Source organism: Panthera pardus, unplaced genomic scaffold (genome assembly GCF_024362965.1).
Source record: "Panthera pardus isolate Hobbes unplaced genomic scaffold, ASM2436296v1 HiC_scaffold_4, whole genome shotgun sequence".
Taxonomy (NCBI): domain Eukaryota; kingdom Metazoa; phylum Chordata; class Mammalia; order Carnivora; family Felidae; genus Panthera; species Panthera pardus.
In genome coordinates, this window is record NW_026526969.1 from 13,596,895 (window position 1) to 13,619,823 (window position 22,929).

The window sequence follows — 22,929 nt, forward strand, 5'->3', positions numbered from 1 at the left end:
CTGTCCCCCTCTCTCTCTGTCCCTCCCCTATGTGCGCTCTCTCTCCCTCTGTCAAAAATTAAACAGAAGATTCAAAAAAAATTTAAAGCCTTTCAACACTTGTGGAAGTTGTGAACATCATGCTGTAAGTATGGAATTCAATAAGGGTAGCATTATCTGGGTATTTATTGGACTTCAGTGATAGCTCCTGTACGTTTACTAACACCCTCCAGATCAGGTTATGAAGCTATGGGCTGCAAGGGACCTAGGCAGGGGCAGTATGAGACAACTACTCATCTCAAAGTGGCACTAGCGGCCGTCACCGCTTTTATAATCATCTATCCTGTCCTGATACTAGAGTCAGGCTAGCTGAAGCAGCTCCCATGTGAGACTCGAGACATATCCTCCCCTGACTAATTCCTGTAGCCATAAAAATGGCTTTAAAAGTTGAGGTCAAAGCTCCTTTATAAAAAACTCCATTGCATAACAGATTCCCCATCTCACATGTTAATGTGAAATCAACCACAACCATGAAATGTTTTTTTGCTTGTGTGTACGTTTTCAATGATGGAATAAAAATTGAAACCATTACTTGAAAATATAACTGGATCTTAATTATAATAGACATCGTCCTATAGTCTCACCCCATTCCTGGATCTGCCCCTACCTAAGATGACCACTATCTGGAATCCTATACTTTTTATAGATATAAGTTCATGTATTTTTGCATAATAAAAATGTTTCATATATACATATATACACACATATATGCATATTTCTACATATATTCTTTTAGTTGTTTCTAAGTTTATCAAATTTATAAATGGTATATGTAATCTTCAGGGATTTACTTTTTTCACTTGCTATTAAAACTCATCCATATTGGGGGCAGAGGCACAGAACTACCAGAATAGTGAAGTAAGGACCTTTGTAAATGCTCTTACCCATAAAAACAATGAAAATACTGGCATAATTGTGAATATCAACTTTTCAAAATTCTGGAGATTAATCAAAGGCTTATAAAAATCTAAGAAGCATTATCCTAGAAAAACTGCTGAGCCTTGGTTCGAACAGCTGAATTTCTGACATTTCACTCTGATCTACGGGATCCTCCTCTCCTGAGCTCTATGCTAGCCTTAAAAATAAGCAACCTCACAAACCAACAGCCTCCCAAACACAGTAACTGACAAAAACTGTAGTTCTGCAGCCTCCAGGTTTGGATCTCCCCGAAAAGCACCATCTCCAGAACACAGACACTATTAGACCTGTCTCAGCTCCCTGGAAAAGCCCCATTCGCATAGCATCATCATTATTTGATGTGACTCAGAGCTCAGGAAACAAGAAAAGCCCTATCTCCAGGGTGTCTGTCAAAAACAATTAGCTGCAATTGATTAACATCACCACTACTAAGTCTGTCCTACCAGTTGGGCAAACAAGAGTTTTAGCCCAAAACTTAAAACGAAGATCCACCCGGGTGACTCAGTCAGCTGAGTGTCTGACCCCAGCTCAAGTCACGATCTCATGCAGTTCATGAGTTCAAGTCCCACATCAGGCTTGCTGCTGTCAGCCTGCCAGCACAGAGTCTGCTTTGGATCCTCTGTCCCCCTCCTTCTGCCCCTCCCCTACTTGCACTCTGCCAAAAATAAATATTTTAAATAAATAAAATAAATAAATAAAACAAAATAAAAGGAAGATCTGTAGAATAAAACATCCACAGAAGGTTTTGAACATATCATAGAAATCCTGGGGGACACAGGACTCCACACACATAGGTAGGACTATGTGCATGTCCGGAAAAAAAGCTCAAGAGGACCCAAGTCTCTCACTCCTGGATGACCCTGAGGCCCTACACTACTAGAGAGTAAAGGCAGACACAAAAAAGTACCTTCATGCCAAAAGTGTCAGAGCCATTCACCACACCAGGCCACTCACAGAAGGCTAGGAGAATTACTGGTAATATGAATTTAAGGAAATCTTTGTCTAACCATTGGCTAACCCGAATCAAACTAAGCGTAGACTTTAGTCAATGAAGAAAGAGACAAGAAAGAAAAGAGATTTTAGAGGATTCATCCAGAAAAGTCACAATACAAACAAACAGCAGCAACACAAGAAGATGACGTCCTGGGGAGATGAGGAATTCGGAGTTCCAAAGTTTACACATTGCATCATTAAAATTTCCAGTTGTGACCAAAAAATTACAAGACATGCAATGAAGCAACACAGTATGGCCCAGTACAGCCCATACATGAGAAAAAGAGCTATCAATAGAAACCATCCCTGGGACTCACTAAACTAAGGCTATAAATCATCTATCATAAATATTTTCAAAGACTTAAAGGAGGGGTGCCTGGGTGGCTCATTTAAGCATCCAACTCCTGATTTCAGCTCAGGTCATGATTTCACAGTTCCTGAGTTCGAGCCCCACATCACGCTCTGCACTTTGAGTGCAGAGCCTGCTTGGGATACTTTCTCTCTCCCTCTGCCCCTCCCCTGCTCATGCGTGCGCGTGCTCTCTCTCTCTCTCAATCTCTCTCTCTCTCTCTCTCAAAATAAATAAAACTTAAAAAAAGAATTAAATCGTGTCACAAAAAATTAAAGTAAAATTGAAAACAATGTCTCACAAAATAATGAATTGTAATAAAAATATGCATCTTATGAAAAGAAACCCACTAAACACTCTGCAGTTGAAAACTACAACTGAAAGGAAATATACACTACAAAGGCTCCACAGCATAGATAAAGTGGCCAAATTAACGATCAGAAAATTTGAAGACACCTCAACTGGGATTATCCAGTTTGAAAAACAGAGGAAAAGTGAACAAAAATAAACAGCACTTCTGAGACCTCTGGGACATCGCCAAATACACAAAGGTAAGCACACTGGGAGTCAAAGCATTTTGAAATATTCCCAGAGCATTCTGTTCCCCATAACAAGGGAAAACTATTTTACCAGAAGAGTATCTGACCTACAAGAAAAATAATTAAAAATCCGGTCCCTTCTAGCATCCCTCCCTGCCTCACCTAAGTGAAGGAAACAATGCTAAGAAAGTCTTCCTAAGATCATATCCCAGATATTTACCTCCACTAAAAATAATAATAATAATAATAATCTGAGATTTGATCATAAAATTATAGAATGCTTTTTTTCCCCACAATACCTTACCACCACCCTACAGGGCTCCAGGAAAGGAACAGTGGATTACAACTAAAAAAAAAAAAACAAAAAAAAAAAAACCTCCAAGATACAGTCCCTATTTAGGAACAAGTTTCTAGGGGAGCACAATAACAAACAAACAGGAAAAAGAAAAAGAAGAACAACAACAAGAATATAAGAGGAAACAAATGCCTCTAACACTTGCAGTTAGAGCTAACACTAAGCCTAACTCCATGCCAGACAAACATAAAACCTCACAGTAAACACCTAGTTACCTTAGATCCTATTACCCAGTATAATATGCCCAGCTTTCAACAAAAATTATAAAGCATACTAAAAGGCAAGAAAACACAAAGTCTGAAGGAAGAAAGTAAGCATCAGAACCAGATTCATATACAACACAGATTTTGGAATTGTCAAACCAAATTAAAGTAACTCTGATTAATATGCTAAAAGGCTCTAATGGAAAAAGCATACAACATGCAGAAACAGATGGGAAACATAAGCAGAGAGATTTAAATTAAAAAAAAAAATCAAAATGAAACATCAGAATTCAAAAACACTGTAACAGAAAGATGGCCAAAAATTCATGTTTGATGAAAAACATTAAATTACACATCCAGAAGCTGAATGAACTCCAACCAAAGAGGATAACTCAAAGAGATCTACACCTAGACAAACTCTTACAAACTACTTAAAGATAGAGAATCTTAAGAGCAGCAGGAAAAAAAAAAAAGGCTCATCTACTACAAGGGATCCTCAGTAAGATCTCATTAGAAACCATGCAGACTAGAAGACAATGAGGTGGTATTTTCCAAGTGCTAAAACAAACAAAAAACTATCAACCAAGAATTATAAATCCAGCAAAACCATCCTTCAAAAAGTAAAGTAAATAATTTAACAGTTAAAGAAAAACTCAAAGAACGTGTGACCAGCAAACATACTCTGTAAGAAATACTAAAGGGATTCCTTCAATCTGAAATAAAATGAAACTAAATGGTATCTCAATCCACATGAGGAATCAAAGAAGACCAGGGAAGGAAATTACATTGGTAAATATAAAAGACAGTGTAGGGGTGCCTGGGTGCCTCAGTCGGTTAAGCGGCCGACTTCGGCTCAGGTCATGATCTCGCGGTCCGTGGGTTCGAGCCCCGATGCGGGGCTCTGTGCTGACAGCTCAGACCCTGGAGCCTGTTTCAGATTCTGTGTCTCCCTCTCTCTGACCCTCGCCTGTTCATGCTCTGTCTCTCCCTGTCTCAAAAAAAAAAAAAAAAAAAAAGTTTAAAAAAAAAAAAAAAAGACAGTGTAATTGTATTGGTGGGGAGAGGGTCAGAATGTATGGAACACAGCTAATGCAGACATAGAGGGTAAGTCATAGCACTAAATGCCCATAGTAGTGAAAAAAGCTCTCAAATCAATAATCTAAATGTTCACTTTAAGAATGTAGAAAAAGAAAAGGAAAATACACTGAACGTAATCATTAAGAAAGAAATAATAAAGAGGAAAGTGGAACCTAAAGAAATATAAAACAGAAAAACAGTAGGGGAAATAAATAAATTATATAAGATAAATTTAAACAACCAAGTGTAGGTTCTTTTAAAATATTAACAAAATAGGGGCACCTGGGTGGCTCAGTCGGTTAAGCGTCCGACTTCAGCTTAGGTCATGATCTCGCGGTCCATGAGTTCGAGCCCCGCGTCGGGCTCTGTGCTGACAGCTCAGAGCCTGGAGCCTGTTTCGGATTCTGTGTCTCCCTCTCTGTGACTCTCCCCCGTTCATGCTCTGTCTCTCTCTGTCTCAAAAATAAATAAACATTAAAAAAAATTTTTTTTAAATATTAACAAAATAGACAAACCCTTAAGTAGACAAACCTTTAGCAGGAAAAAAAAGAGGGAAAAACAGACCACAAAAAACAGGAAGGAGAGACTACCTCTGACCCTCAAATATTAAAAGGATTATGAGGAAATACTATGAATTTTGTGTCAATGAATCCAACAAATGACATAAAATGGAAAAACTCCTAGAAAAGTCACCAACTGCTAAAATTGACTAAAGAATCAAGAGAAAATCTGTACAGATCTGTAACAAGCACAGGCAGTGAGTGAATAAGCAATTTAAAATCTTGCCCCCCAAAAAAGTCTAGATCTAAAGGACTTCACTGGTGAATTTTATAAAACATTTTAAGAATAAAATATTCCATAAAACATTCTTTTAGAAAGTAAAAGAGGATGGAACACTTCCTAATTCATCCTATGAGGACAGAATCACCCTGACACCAAAGCCATCACAAGAGAAAAACAAAAACAAAAAACTACAAATCAACATCCCTCACAAATACAGATGAGAAAAAAACTCAACAAAATATTAGCAAACCAAAGCCAACAACATATAAAAACTATTATAGGAGCACCTGGATGGCTCAGTCCAATAATTGTCTCACTCTGGATCTTGGCTCAGGCCATGATCTCATCGTTCGTGAGATCAAGCTTCACACTGGGCTCTGTGCTGACAGCAAGGAGACTGCTTGGGATTCTCTCTCCCTCTCTCTTTGGCCCTCCCCAACTCAGGCACACAAGCACTGTCCCTCTCAAAATAAATAAACAAACTTTGAAAAGACCTATTATAAACCAGGATAAAATAGGAAATACCCCAGGAATACAAGGTTGGTTTAACAGCTGAAAATCAATTAATGTAACACACCATATTAATAGAATAAAGGGCAAAAAGCACATGAACAATGCAGTAGGTGCATTTGACAAAGCCCAATATCCATTCATGGTAAAAATTCTTAACAAACTTGGAGTAGAAAACAATTTCCTCAACCTGATAAAGAGTACACAAAAAAAACCTATAGAAAATACCATACATATAATGGAAAACTAAACTCTTTTCCCCTCACATGGGGAACAAGGCAAGGATGTCTGCTCTCATCAGTTCTATTTAATAATAGTACTGGAAGTCCTACCCACCCAAAAGAAATAAATAAATGGTATCCAGTTTGTAAAGGAAATATTAAAATTATTTTTGCAGATGGCATGACCCTATACACAGAAAATCCTCAGGAATCCACAAAAAAATTAAAACTAATAAATAAGTACATCAATGCTGCAGGATAGACAATATAACATCAATATATAAAACCAATTATATATATTGGTTATATAAAACCAATAATATATACATATGTATATATATGTATTAAAAAGTAACAACCTGAAAATGAAATTAAGGGCATAATTTCATTCATAATAAGATTAAAAAGAATTAGGTACTTAGGAATAAATTTTATAAGTGCAAGACTTACACTTTGGAAATCACAAAACTTTTTTGAAAAAATTAAAGATCATTTAAAAATGGAAAAACATTCAATGTTCATGGATTGGAAGACTTATTATTAAAGCCAGCAATTCTCAAGTTGATCTACAGATTCAATGAAATCCTTTTCAATATTCCAGCAACCTTTTTCACAAAAATTGGGAGGAAGATCACAAAGTTTATATAAAAATGCAAAACATTTACAATAGCCAAAACAATTTTCGAAACAACAAATTTGGAAGAATTTCACATCTCAATTTCAAAACTTAACATAAAACTCAAGTTTTCAAGGTAGTGTGCTACTGGCAGTAAGACAGACATTGGTAGGTGGAACAAGACTGAACTCCAAAAATAAGTCCTTAAATTTACAGTCCATTGATTTCTAACAAATATAGGAAGGCAATTCATTGGGGAATGTAGAGTATGCCCAACAAATGAAACTGAGACAAGTGGATTATACACATGCAAAGAAATGGTCTTAGAACTTCCCTCACACCACACACAAAAATTAACTCAAAATGATCATAGCCTTCAAGCTTCTGTAACTTTTTAGAAGAAGTTATAAAGTATTCAAAACTTTGTTTAGCCAAATATCTTAGATAGGACTCCAAAAGCACTGTTCATTTAAAAAAAAAAAAAGATAAATTGAACCTCATAAAAATTTTAAATTTCCACTTCAAAGACACCATTAGGCAAATGAAAAGTCAAGCTACAGACTGGAGGACAATGTTTACAAAGTAGACATTAGATAAAGGACGGGTATGTAGAATTTACAAGCAACTCATATAACTCAATAAAAATAAGAAAAATGACCAAATCAAGAGATAGACCAAAGATACGAACATACATTTCACCAAATAAGATATAGGAATGGCTACTAAGTGCATGGAAAGATGCTCATCATCATTAGTGATTAGTAAAACACAAAGTAAAACTGCAATATCACTTTTACACTCATGAGAAGAACTACAATCAAGAGTACAATAATGTTGGTAAGGATGAAGCAAAAAAAAAAAAAAAGCCACCTTAAAGATTGCTGATGAAAATATAAAATATTCAGCCACTTTGGAATATAGTTTGTCAGTATCTCAGAAACTTGACAATAAAACTACTACCCAATCCAGCAATTCCTCTCCTAGAGAAACAAAAACCTATGTCCATACAAACATTTGCACACAGATGTTCAAAGCAGCATTATCCATGACAGCCCCAAACTGGAAACAACCTAACTATGCATCAAATGGTGAAAACATCAAATGTGCTTTATCTATATGAAAAACTATTCAGTAATAAAAAGGAAAAGACTACAGACATAGGTTATGCCATGGATGAACCTCAAAAACATTATTTCAGGTGAAATAAGTTAAACATGAAAGACCATATATAAAATGGTCTTTTAAAAACATACATATTTGTTACATAAAATGTCCAATTTTGGGACAAAAGATAGATTCTGCTTGCCTAAGAATGGTAGAAGGTGGGGACAGGGATTAACTATAAATGGGCAGGAGGGGCCTTAGTGCAGGAGAGAGATGTGGAGGAACATGTTCTGAAGCAGATTTATGGTGATGGCTATACCAATCAAAAAAGTTACTCAAAGTCACTGATCTGTGCACTTGAAATGGGTGAATTTTAGGATACCTAAGATATACTTCACTAAAGTTGTTTGGAAAAAATAAACGAGGAGGTGTTAAACAAGAAAAAAATTATCCTGATCATTGTATGTTGAATGACTGCTATATAGTATTCCACTATATGAATATACAGAGTTTATTCATCTGCTTGCCTCTCAATAAGCATTTGGGTTGTTTGCAAACTTTTTGCTATGGTAAACAGAGCTATCACGAACATCACATATATATGCCTGATATACAGAACAAGAGTCTCTTCTCTTAAATATATAACTGGCATTGAAAGGGCTACACTGTGAAGTGCATGGATTTTCAATTCTATGATATAATATCCAACAGTTTTCCAAAATGATCGAACAATTTACACTTCTACTAGCCATGTGCCTCAGACTGTGTGGATCCACATCTCCTCCACCTGACCCTGTTTGAAACTTAAACCATGATGCTGGCTGTAAATCTAGTCCATTCATTTTAACTGCCGTATTCTGTTGTATGAATAAGTCCAGTTTATCTACCTACTCTTTTATGATGCTTAACTTCAATATTTACCCATTTTTTTACTCTTAAAACTGTGCTGCAATAAAAATTTCTGAATGAACTTCCAGGAATCAAGTGCAAAAATTTCTCTAGGGCAGGGACACCTGGGTGGCTCAGTCAGTTAAGTGTCTGACTTCGGCTCAGGTCACGATCTTGCGGTTCATGGGTTCAAGTCCTGCGTTGGGTCTGTACCAACAGTTCAGAGCCTGGAGCCTGTTTCGGATTTTGTGTCTCCCTCTCCCCCTGCCCCTTCCGTGCTCACTCACTCTCCCTCTCTCTCTCAAAAAAACAAATAAGCATTTAAAAAATTTTTTTAAGTTTCTCTACACAGACACCTGTCACAGGAATATACCAAAGTTCCTGTTTGCCCACATCTTCTAAATCAACATCTAGTCTGGACAGTTCATCTTGGCCGCCTGATAGATGTTGTTTCAAACTGCATATCACCCTTTATAATAAGATTGAACCTATTTTTATGTGTGTGTTGGATATTTGTATTTCTTTTACGTAAATAGCCTAGTCATACTCTCTTCCTATTTCGATTGTGAATCATTTGTCTTTTTCTTAAGATTTATGAGTGGCCCATCATCCATTTTAAATACAAATCTATCAGTTACATCTGTTACCAGTCTACTATGTGGTCTGCCTTCAAAATACATAGCTATGCTGTGTTTTGGTCATACACAAGGTTTTTATTTTTGTGTGTAGAAAATTATTTCTCTTTTCCTTTATGAGTTACACTTATTTGAGAAAACTTTCTCTACCCAGATATCAAAAAACACCTATCTTTTTGTATCTACTTCAAGAAATTTTAGAGTTTTGCTTTTCATACTGACGTCTTCACCATGTGGTGTTTATTTTTTACCCCAATGTAAGGTAGGGATCTTATTTTTTTTGTCTTTATTAATATCAGTGGCCAAGTATCTTGCCATAATTTATTCAACAGTTTGCTCTACCTCCCAGTGAAAGATGCCATCTTCATCACACACGCAGGTCCCACATTTATGTGGTTATTTTTCTGGCTGTCTTCTTCCACTGATCTATTTGCTATCCCTATACCAAAAACATGCTGTCAAATAATAAAACTTTATTACCAGTGTTGGTAACTAGTAAGGTGCATCATTCTTCTTTTTCTACAGGTCTTGGCCATTCATGGCTCTCTACTATGTGAATTTAGGAAGTATGTTAAATCACGTGTCAAGAAGACCTCTTGGATTCGTTGTGTACGGTGAGAAAAGGCCGAGGGACAATCTCCACAAACTGCTGTGCGGAGATCTCCATATGGTCACATGTTGTTTCGCTTATTGTTAAGTGAAAATGCAAAAGGCAGCTCAGTGTTTATAGAAGGAATCTTTGAGGGAATACAAAAGAAGAAACTAAAATTAATACAAACAGAAAGGGGACATCTCTTTGTATATACCTCGTTTTAAAATGGAGACCCTGGGGCACCTGGGTGGCTCAGTCAGCTAAGCATCTGACTTCAGCTCAGGTCATGATCTCACCACTCATGAGTTTGAGCCCCGCATCAGGCTCCCTGCTGTCAGCGCGGAGCCTGATTCAGATCCTGTCTCCCTGTTTCTCTGCCCTGCCCCATTCTGCACTGTCTCAAAAATAAACAAACATTAAAAAAATTATTTAATGGAGACACTGAAAGCATGTAATAGCACATAATTTTCAAAAATTAAATAAAAACAAAGAAAAGGCAATTCCTGAAATAGAAAATGAAGTAAACTGCGTATCGAGCTGATAGTGTAACCACATAGAGAAAATCATTACTTCAAGTTACTTTAAAATACGAATTTTGACTGCACATCTCTCCAGAGGAATACGGCCTAAGCTGGTGGGGGAAGGCAAAGAGCTGCTAAGCAATATTAAATGGCATTCTACAGTCTTTTTGTAAACAGAAACACTGGTATTGTTATTTTTAAACTATTATGATCATATCATAGGATGAATCAAGTGAGTAGTATCATAAGGAAGCCAGACTTTCAGCCCAAGAGAAAAGGGATACCAATATCCAATCAAAGAAGCCCTACCAATCTTTCATTTGAATTAAAAGCATCAGTTTGTCACTTAATTTCAAATAAATGTATACCGTATTTATTACTCTATTACTGTGAATATATATGTGTGTATGTGTATGATTTCACACATAGGTATGCATTTGTATGCACTTCCTAGCTCTGACCACTGCAAATACCAAAAAGCAAAACCCACACTGTGATTTCTAAATACTCTCTCCACTAAAAGGAACAGGGACTATTTTCAGAAATGACCAATTCCAGGGCGAGATCATGAAATGTCCAAGGAGAGACTAAGACAACTTGTTATTCCAGAAAACAACAAAACTATCAAAAACTAATGGAGGTCCCAACAAAATATTAATAAACCAAACCCACAGCATTATTAAAAATCATCTACCATGAGCAAGTTGGATTCACCCAGGAATGCAAGAGTGTTTCTTTTTTAAGTTTATTTTTATTTATTCATGTAATCTCTACACCCAACACGGGGCTCAAACTCATGAACCTGAGATCAAGAGTCGCATGCTCTTCCAACTGAACTAGCCAGGCACCCTCAAGAGTCTTTCCACAGAAGAAAATCAACGCATGGGCGTTTGGGTACCTCAGTCAGTTAAGCATCCAACTTTGGCTTGGGTCATCTTACGGTGTGTGAGCTTGAGCTCCACATCAGGTGAGCTCTCTCTCGCTCTCTCTGGATTCAGATTTCTCTCGCTCGCTCTCTCTGCCTCTCATGGGGTTCTCTCTCTCTCTCTCTCTCTCTCTGCCCCTCGCTCAATTGTGCCCTCTCTCAAAATATAAATGAGTAAACAACTTTAAAAAATTAGTGTAAACACCACATTAATAGAACAAAGGAATAAAACCACATGATGATCACAACCGACAAGAAAAAGCACTGGCAAAATCCCATATCCTTTCGCGGTAAAAATACCAAACAAGGAGGAAAAATAGAAAGCAAATTCCACAAAATGATGAAGTGCCTTTACAAAAAACCCACAGCTAACATCATTCTCAAAGGCGGAAGACTGAAAGCTTCCCCCTTAAAATCAGTAGTAAGACAAGGATGACCAATTTCACCTGTTGTTCAACGTTGTCCTGAAAGTTCTAGCCTTTGCACTTTGCCAAGGAAAACAAATAAAAGGTATCCAAACTGGAAAAAAAAAGATCTCAATTCAAAGATGACATGATCCTACTGATAAACAATTCCCCAAATCCCTAAGATATTAGAGCTTAATAACTGAATTTAGCAAAGCTGCAGAATACAAAATCAATGTGAAAAAGTCAGTTGCATTTCCATACACCTGCAATAAATAATCTGACAATGAAATTAACAATTTACAATAGCATCTAAAAGAATACCCATATGACTTCATTCATATGTGGAATTTAAGATATAAAATAGATGAACATATGGGAAGGGAAGCAAAAATAATATAAAAACAGGGAGGGGAACAAAACATAAGACAGTCTTAAATATAGAGAACTGATGGGTGCTGGAGGGATTGTGGGTGAGGGGATGGGCTAAATGGGTAAGGGGCATTAAGTATGATACTTGTTGGGATGAGCATTGGGTGTTATACATAGTGGATGAATCACCACAATCTACTCCTGAAATCATTATTGCACTAAATGCTAACTAACTTGGATGTAAATTAAAAAGTAAATTTAAAAAGTAAATTCAAAAATAATTCAAAAATTTTTAAATTTTGATAAGTAGAAAAAATGAAAAATAAAAATAAATATAATAAATACCTAAGTATAAGTTTAATCAAGGAGATGAAAGAATCACATACTGAGAACTACAAATAACACTGAAAGAAATGAATTAAGTCCTAAATAATAGGAAAGACCTCTTACGTTCACAGATCAAAAAACTCACTATTATTAAGATGCCAGTACTACCAAAAGTGATCTGCAGATTCAATGCAATCTCTAGCAAATGACAAGAGCCGTTTTCATAGAAATGGAAAAGCCAATCCTCAAATTAATATGGAATTGCAAGGGGTCCCAAATAATCCAAACAATCTTGAAAAAAAAAAGGCAAAGTTGGAGGACTCACTTCTGAATTTTAAAGTTACTATAAAGCCACAGCAAACGCAACAGTATAGTACTGGCATGAGGACAGACATACAACCAATGGAATAGAACTGAGAGTCCAGAAAGAAACCCATCCATCTATGGCCAAATGAATATTGACAAGGGTGCCGTGTCCATTCAATGGGGAAAGAACTGTGTCTTCAACAAACAGTTCTGGCGAAGGCAATCAAGCTAAAACATTCTTTCATCTAACATACAAAAATTAACTCAAAATTCAACAATCTGAATATAGGAGCTAAAACCATTACATCATGAGAAGAAAACAAGGGTAAGTCCTCACAACTTTGGATTTCGCAACGGATTATTAGATATGACAACAAAAGCATGAGAAAGAAAAGAAAATATAAATTGGATTTGATCCAAATGGATTTGTCAAAATGCAGTCTGTCAAAATAGTAAAAACAAGGGAAAAAAAGTATTGCTAAGGAAACGTTTAAAAGTGTTTTCAACTTTACTCCATCAAAGGATATGATCAAGGAAGTGAAAAGGTCAACTACAGAATGGGAGAGAATATTTGCAAGTAATGTATCTGATTACAGTTTAATACCAGAAGTATCTAAAGAACTCCTAAGACTCAGTTGGTTAAGCATACGACTCTTGATTTCGGCTCAGGTCATGACCTCATGGTTCATGAGACTGAGCCCCAAGTTTGGCTCTAGGCTGAGCATGGGGTCTGCTTAAGATTCTCTCTCATCCTCTCCCTTTGTCGCACATGCACACATGCACAGGCTCTTTCTCCCTCAAAAACAAACACACAAAAAAACCACATTGTGCATCACTTCACACCTATTGGAATGACTATAGTTTTTCTTTTTTAACAAAACGAAAATAAGAGGTGTTGGCAAGGATATAGAGAAACTGGAACCCTCATATATTGCTAACAGAATATAAAATGGCACAGCCTCAGTGGAGAACAGTTTGGCAATTCGTCATAGAACTAAACATAAAATTACCCTATGGCTGAGCAATTTCACTCCTAAGAATACACCAAAAATTTAAAAAGGGGACATTGGCGTGCTAAGATCACAGCATCACTCCTAACAGCCAGAAGGTACAAATAACCCATGTGTCCTTCAACAAAGGAGTGGATACACAAAATGTAGTATTCAGAGGAACATTCAGCAAAAAAAGGAATGAAATTCTGATAGATTCTACAAGATGGATGAACCTTGAAAACATGCCAGCTGAAATAAGCCAATCACAAAGGGGCAAATATTGTATAATTCTACTTATATAAAATATCTTGAATAGGCAAATTCATAAAGACAAATTAAATTAGAGGTTGGTGGAGGAGGGAATGCAGAGTTATTGCTTGATGGCTACAGACTTTCTGTTGGGAATGAAGTTTGAAAATAGTCGTGATGGGTTGCACAACACCGTATACTTCAAAATGGTCCAGATGACAAATTTTACTTTATATATTATACTTTTTTAACCACAATTAAAATAACAAAGTTCTGTCAGAAGGTCACAAGATCCAACCTAAAAGGGCCCCAAGTGACCAACAATGTGACAATCTGAGTATCAATAAAATTACTGAGTAAAATAGATTAAACACCCCAAACCTACAAAAGTACATAGATCAATAATGATACTAAAGTTTTTAAAATCATTGGTCATCAGTAAAATTTGCTAGGATATCATGGCAGATTAAAGATGGCTGAAAACTCTCTACTTCTCCGGGAATTCTGCCATGGAAAAAGTCCAACTACTCTGGAATCACATTGCCTGAGAGGACATGTATAGACTCTCTGATCAAAAGTCCCAGGTGAGCTCACCCTTCTAACTATCCCCATCAAGGTGCCAGAGATGTGAGTGAACCCAGGACCCTCCAGACCTGCCCATCCACCAGCTAACTACCTTTTTGGCAGAGAATAAAACTTCCCGCCAAGCCTTCCAAAATGTCTGACCTATCAAATCATGATGCCTAATACAATAGTTGTTTTATGCCCCTTGAGTTTTTGATAAGAGGAAAAAAAAATCAAGCATCTACCCTGCCTTTCTAGTATAAACCATTTCAGGGTAACTATATGGCTGATGGGGGATAAGATCTATAAAGAATTCTACCTCATAAAAGCATAAGTAATGATATAATTAGAAATGCACTGTTTTTCAACCCCCAAGGAATTAATGATTTCAGGCAATAACCATCAGTGGACGCTAAAGCCTCAGATGGAAGAAGTTTATCAGACAGGCATCAGGCTCATACCCCCGGCAACACACACACACACACATACATACACACACACACACACACACACACACACACACACACACACACACAGTAAATCCCCTGCATAAAATAAAAACAAGAGAGGCCATTATAAAATAAAGGAGGCTTAAGGGCATAAAAATCAAATACAATGTAAGGACCATGTTTACATGCTGATTGAAATAAAATAACTGTAAAAAGCCTTTGTGGAGACAACCTGAGAAATGTGCGTACGGATGGAAAATTAGATGATATTAAGGAATTAGTATTCATTTCTCTAGGTATGATAATGGACGAGTAGTTGTTTTTAAAAAATAAGCACTTAGTTACAGATGCATCCTGAAGCACTTACAGGTAAAAATGGCCTGACAGCCTCTGGACCTGTTTTAAAATACTCCAAGAAAATAAAACCACACACTCGCCCCCTCAAATCACTGGCATTATAACAAGACTGCCAAAATGCTAGTAAGTGTCAAAGGTGGATGCTGGGCACATGGGGTTCATTACACTATTCTCTTTACTTTTGTGAAATTTGAAAATGTCTGTGATGAAAAATGTTGAAGTATTCAGTTACTGACTGGAACCAAATGTGTGAAATAATGCGGGGACAACCACCACCTTTATTGTATTGATACTTTGCCTTGTAAATATGGAACATCAATGTATTTATCTGTGTCTCCTTTTATACCTCTGTAAAAGATTTGCATTTTTTTAACTACAGTATATTTTGCTATCATGAATATATGCTAAATATGATTTTTAAAATATTTCTATTGTTTGAGAATAAGATACATATATCTACTCTTGAACAGTTTTTTAGATACATTTCAGGTTCTATTATTTTTTGGTGGGAAGAAATCTTTTATTCTACACTAGAAAAACTAAAAGGAAAAAATAACTTCTGAATGTACTTGAAAGCAAAATTTCCAGAGAAAACTCTATTCCACAAAATGAGGCATCCTTTTACTTCTGGCATTGCTATAGGCAACTGCTTACATTCAAGGTGCATTTCTAAGTCCTGCACAGGGGAACAAAGGTTCATGTGGGGTTGACAGGACAGAGAAAAAGAATGATAGAAAAATCATTTTTAAGAGCTGACTTCCGTAGACTGTATCTATTATTTCCCTGGCCAACCCAGGTCAAAAATTACCACTAAAGAAACAAATTGCAGAAGACCTGGCACCACTTTATGCAACCTTCATTCTAGTTCTTTCTTGTCCCTTCTCAGTTTGATACTAGTGTTGATTCTATGTTCAAGGACTTTTTACTCCCCTTTAAATCTCACCTGGTACAAAAGGTTAGGAATTACTCAAGGAGCTGTGGTGGCGAACAAACTTCCAGAATTCTGAATCTGGAGAACAACCATAGTAAACACTGGCTCTGTTAAAAAGTGACATTTTCTATCATTTTTAAAATTAATTTGCTAAATAGAGTCCATTACATAACTTCTACTTGTTAGAAGACGTATTCATTTCCTAGGGCTGCCATAACAAAACAGCACAAATTGGGTGGCTTAAAATAGCAGAAATATATTCTCTCAGAATTCTGGAGACACGAACGCCAAGATCAAGATGGCAGTAGGGCTGGTTCCTTCTGGGGCCTGGAAGAAGAATCTGTCCCGTGCCTCTCTCCTACCTTCTGGTGGCTACCAACTTGGCGTTCCTCAGCTTGTGGCAGCATAACATCAATCTCTGCTTCCACCTTCACATGGCATTCTCCCCGTGTGTCGTGGTGTCCAAACTCCCCTCATCACATAAGGACACCCGTCTTTGGATCACAGACCACCTCATCTTGTATGACCTTATCTCAACTTGATTCCATCTGCAAAGATCCTGTTTCCAAATATGGTCACATTCACAGGTTCCAGGTAAACATAAATTTGGAGGAATACTATGTAACTCCATACAGGAGGCAGGCCAAATAAAATTTCTAAAATAATGAGAGAATACACAATTCTTCCATACTGCTTACACATGTTTAATTAAATCAGTGGTAAACATGTGAAAAGCTGGTGAGCAAACTCAAACTCTTGTACATATGACACGCGTTTAACACTATAAATACAATCTTGCTGTTCAAAGTACGCTCTGTAGGGCATGCTGTCAGCAAAGGTACATTGGTCTCTCAGGCATGCACTGAAGCTGCACTCCACAGATAGAATTTCTTCCTGCATTTTCCCATAAGCAGCAACAAGAAACAAAAGTGCAAGTCCGATGGCTTCACAGGTGAATTCTACCAAACTTTAAAGGATTAATACCTATTCTTCTCAAACTATTGCTATATATATACACATATATATACACATATTTTTTGTATGTTTATATTGTTTATTATATATATATATATATATATATATATATATATATATATATATTTGAAAAAAAGGACATTTTCCCAATTCATTCTGTAAGGCCAGCATTACCCTGATACCAAAACCAGATAAAAACACTATAAAAAAACAAAACTACAAGTCAGTATCTCTGATTAACATAAATGCAAAGCCTTCAACAAAATACTAGCAAACCACATCCGACAACACATTTAAAAAAATCATTCACCACAGTCAAGTGGGATTTATTCCTGGGATGGAAGTGTGGTTCAATATTCTCAAATCAATCAATGTGATACATCACATCAATAAGAGAAAGGATAAAAACCATAGGATCATTTCAATAGACACAGAAAAAGGATTTGATCAAGTACAACACCCATTCACAATAAAAGCCCTCAATAAAGTCGATTCAGAAGGAACATACCTCAACATAATACAGGCCATATATGAAAAACCCACAGGTAACATCATACTCATTAGGGAAAAACTGAGAGCTTTCCCCTAAGGTCAGGAACAACACAAGGATGCCCACTCTCACCACTTTTATTCATCACACTACTGGAAGTCCTAGCCACAGCAATCAGACATCAGAAAGAAATAAAATGCATCTAAATTGGCAAGGAAGAAGTAAAATTTTCACTATTTCATCCAAGTAAAAAGCTTTTATACAGTGAAGGAAACCATCAACAAAACAAGAAGACAACCTACTAAATGGAAGATATGTACAAATGACATACCTGATAAAGGGTTAATATCTAAAATATACAAAGAACTCAAAAAAATAATAATCCAGTTAAAAATGGGCAGAGGACCTGAATAAACATTTTCCCAAAAATGACATTCAGATGACCAGACACATTAAAAGATGTTCAGCATTACCAATTATCAGGGAAATGCAAATTAAAACCACAATGCAATACAACTTTATACCCTTCAGAATGGCTAAAATAAAAACCAAAAGAAATAGCTAGTGTTGGCAAGTTTGTGGAGAAAAAGGAACCCTCCTGCTCTGTTGGTGGGAATACAAATTTGTATAGCCACTGTGGAAAACAGTATGGAGGTTCCTCAAAAAATTAAAAATAGAATTACCTTAATATCCAGCAGTTGCACTACTGGGTATTTACCCAAAGAAACACAAACACGAATTCAAAAAGATATATACACCTCATATTTATTGTGGCATCACTTACAATAGCCAGGATATGGAAGCAGCTCAAGTGTCCATCTATAGATGAATGGATAAAGAAGATTTGGTATATAGATACGCAATGGAGTATTACTCAGCCACATAAAAGAATGAAATCTTGCCATTTGCAACAACACAGATGAACCAAAAGAGTATAATGCTAAGTGAAATAGGTCAGAGAAAGACAAATACCATGTTGCACTCTTATGTGCAATTTAAGAAACAAAAAGACAAACATAAACAACAACAAAAAAAACCAGACTCAAGTCCAGAGAACAAACTGGTAGTTGCCAGAGGGGCGGCAGGTGGCAGGGATGGGTGAAATAGTTGAAGGGGATTAAGAGCACATTTATCTTGATGAGCACTGAGAAAGGTACAGAATTGCTGAATCGTTATATTCTACACCTGAAACTAATGTAACACAATGTGTTAATTATACTTGAATAAAAAAGAAAAAAGCCAAACAGCACCTTCAACACTTTGCTTAAAAATGTCCTCAGCTATTAAATATTCATCGCTTACACATTCTGCTTTCCATAAAACTGCAGCACATAATTCAGCTAAGCTTTCTGCCAATGTAACAACAATCTGCTTCACCCAGTTTCCAAACACAGGTTCCTCATATCCTTCTGAGCCATGAACCTCCTTATTTCCACCCAAAGTCCACTCAAGCCAGCCTAGGTTTCTTCAATCTTGCACCTCCAAGTTCAATCCCTACTCATTGACCATTTCTGAAGTCCCTTCCACACTTTTAGCTACATGTTACAGCAGCGCCTCACTTCCAGGTACCAAAATCTGTATGACTTTTCCGTTGTTGCCATAACAAACTACTGCAAATCCATGGCTTAAAACAGAAATTTGTTCTCCTAACAGTCCTAGAGGCCAGAAGTCCAAAACACGGAGCATCAAGGGGGAAAGTCAAAGTGTTGGCAGAGCTGCACTCCCTCTGGAAGCTCAAGAGGAGAATCCTTGCCTTTTCCGGCATCTAGAGCCACATCCTTTGCATTCCTTGGTTCGCTGCCCCTTCACCCACCTTCCAAGCAAGGGGAGTAGCATCTTGTATAACTCTGTTTCTGTTTCTGTCACAGGACCTCCCTCTTATAAGGACACATAGTTACAGACCAACCAGGTAACCCAGGATAATCTCACCGTTTCAACACAAGATAATTGTAACGTGCTCAGGAGTAACTTGTTATATCAGCTGCAGGAAATTACTTTCCATCTAGTGCCAATATATTATCGTACTTTGATAACAAACTCCACTTGCCCCCAGACCACTTGCTTCTTACATACACATGTTAATCACTACTGTCTGATTACTTTCCCCACGTTCACATGTGTAAGATAGTGTTTTCTTCACGCTCACCACGTGGGTAAGATCTTGTGAACTCAAAAAATATGGAGATGGAACCCCTGTTCAGGGCTCTTGTCTCCCCCCAGACATTAGCCTATTTCATATTCAATTCTGTGTCAGCTCTCTTGCTGGTCTGGACAAGAGAGAACTCCAAACTAACAGTCTGCGACAATCCCCAACCACATATGCAGTTCCTTTCACTATGAAAGGCAGTGTTTGAAGGGTCCAGGAATTAGGGCCTGTGTATCTTTGGGAGCCATTACTCAACCTTCCAAACTCACCTACAGCACTATTCTTCCCTCTCCCCCCACCACCCCTTCCTTGGCCTCTGCCCACAATCCTCCCAGAGCTGGCTCCTTCTTGTTCCTGTCACCTTCGAAAATGCCACTTCCTCTAAGAGGCCTTCCCAAACTGCCCTAAAAGCTGATCCCATCTCTATCACAACCATGACTCCCTATCACAGCATTCTGCTATTTGTTTCCCAGCAGGCATCACACCTTCTGTTGATTTTATTCACTGATTTGTTTACTTGATCATCTGCTGCCTTCACCACTGGAATGCCAACTTCATTTAGGCAAGCTATCTTTATCCTATCCTTCAGCATCACGCATAGTGCCTGACACTTAGTAGGTATTCAATAAATATCTGTCAAATGAATATGATAGGAATCTCTTTAAAATGAGATTTAACATGAACTATTCATGTGATAGATATGTATCACATTATGTGCTATACGCACACATATAGCAAGCATGCTATAAAATTCTTTGAAATTTTAAAAAATTAGTAAGAAACAATTTTCAATACATTACCTAAAGTCTAAAAAAACTTATGTTTGAAACTACACCCTACCATTCAACTATTACCTGTGTTGTAGGTATCATAAAGAGAAAGTCCACATTTAACAGCTGTAAAACCGAAACAATTTAAAAAAAAATTTTTTTAATGTTTTTATTTATTTTTGAGACAGAGACAGAGCATAAGCAGGGGAGGGGCAGAGAGAAAGGGAGACGCAGAATCTGAAGCAGGCTCCAGGCTCTGAGCTGTCAGCACAGAACCTGATGTGGGGCTCGAACTCACGGGCCTCGAGATCACGACCTGAGCTGAAGTCAGACGCTTAACCGACTGAGCCACCCAGGCGCCCCCCAAACAACCTTTTTAAATGAAGTTTACTAACATTATTTTTTCTTACTTCAGTCACATAGCATTTGAGAGATGAGACTCTGTAGTTGGTAGAGACCACTGAGCCTTAGAGCCTGTACAAGAACATACCACAACCAAAGCACTTCGAATGAGAAAGGAATTTAATCATGAACATTGTACAGTCTCCATGTTTTACAGCTGAAATCACGGAGGATCCAAGAAGCAACACTGCCAGAGTCACAAGTGTGGCCTAGTCACACATCCAGAGTCTCCAGGCTCCCACCCCCGACACCTCCTTCTCTCAAAATACAAATAGAGAATCAAATTAGGGCAATATTTATTTGTAGGAATGTAGCGGCTTATAGCATCAAATACGGAGCCAAATACCTTGGGTGTGAATACAGCTCTGCCAGGCAACAGCCAGGCAATCCTGGGCAAGTTATGTCATCTCCAGTGTGACACAATTTCCTTACTGGAACAGTAAAGATTATAATACTAGCCTTGTTGTAAGGATTCAGTTAATTCTAATATGCAAAATTCTCAGACCAGTCTCTGGCAGGTAGTAAAAATGTGTGACCTTTATCAGGTATTATTTTATTAAGCAATCTAGTTTTTGCTATGGACTACAGGTAAATCTCTAATTCCCACTGTGATGGTATTTGAAGGTGAGACCTTTGGGAGGTAATGAGCTCATGAGGGTGAACCACTAGTGAATGTGATTAGTGCCCTTATAAGAAGAGACACAAGAGAGATTATCTCACTCTCTACCGTACGGGAATGCAGTCTGCAAACCAAGGAGAGGGCCTTAATCAGACACTCATCCTCCAGCTACTTGATCCTCGACTTTCCAGGCTCCAGAAATATCAGAAATAAATGTTGTTGCTTAAGACACCCAGGCGATGGTATTTTGTCATGGCTGCCCAAACTAACATACTTTTGCAAACAAAAATGGAAACCAACATTTACCTTCAAAATATGGAGACCTGGTAAAAGATCCAATCTGCACTGTGACTGGCATCAGTATCTCTTACATGATGATGTGGTTTGCTAGATTCTATTCTAATTTGGTTAGGAGACAGCGCTGGCAGAAAGCTAAGCTCATTCCTAGTGCACACTGCCAACAAGGAAAACAGGGCTTCAGACGAGAAACCAGCACCACTGGGGTGAACCCCTGAGCCGAGATGGAAGGAGACCATCAGCCCACACCTGCTATAAGGAGATGAAGGCCCTCTAAAAGCCACCTTGGTTGGTGGAGGGGGAGCTGTTAAGGGTGATCTGTGCTTTGTGAAGGCAAAAGGACAGATGGGAAAAGCTAAGTGACCTCAATGCGGAGCCACAACATATGCACGTGTCCTGCACAAAGGTGCCCAGGTTGGGAGGATGAGTGGCAGCTGAAATCACGCCCTAGTGCCATGCACACTAGCTGTAGCCGGTTCAGCCTGGGGAAGGCGGCACAGGCCCAAGAGGGACAACACTTTGTTACTGGTCAGCCCAGAGAACACACATGCTCAACTGGGGAACTGTTTTAAGTGCAAGAAAGCACGTATGTCCAATCAGCAGTGTGAACTACCTGAAGACTATGCCACAGCCCTCGTGTTGGAATGCTTGAATTCATGATTCGTAGTTCTCTGTGGGTGCTCATCCCTGCATCACTCATTAGTTTTCACTAAACACGTCTTTAAATGTCTTTAAAACACAGCCTTGTCTCATCGTGACATATGGTGTCTACTTTGGGGACCAAGTGTTAAAAGGGACCAACACTCATTCTCCCAAAAGCTAAACACGGCGGTAAGCAGCTGTAATTAGCAGAAAGCCCAGAAAAAAATGGAGTCTCTGGGATTAACTCTAAGCCACCCACTCCAGTTATATACAGAAACCCAACTGGAAGGTCTGAGTTTGATTCTCATTAGGAAAGCAGTGTTTCCCTGCAGATGGTGAATCGGTGGACTGGGCATAGTTCCTGAAGGA

The 22,929-nt window shown here is 37.8% G+C and overlaps 1 protein-coding gene across 1 annotated transcript in view; it reads right to left on the reverse strand.

The window, feature by feature from the left end:
- Window positions 1–22,929, reverse strand: part of SDK1 (sidekick cell adhesion molecule 1) — an 879,729-nt gene that overhangs the window by 735,572 nt on the left and 121,228 nt on the right. The window lies entirely within an intron of this gene.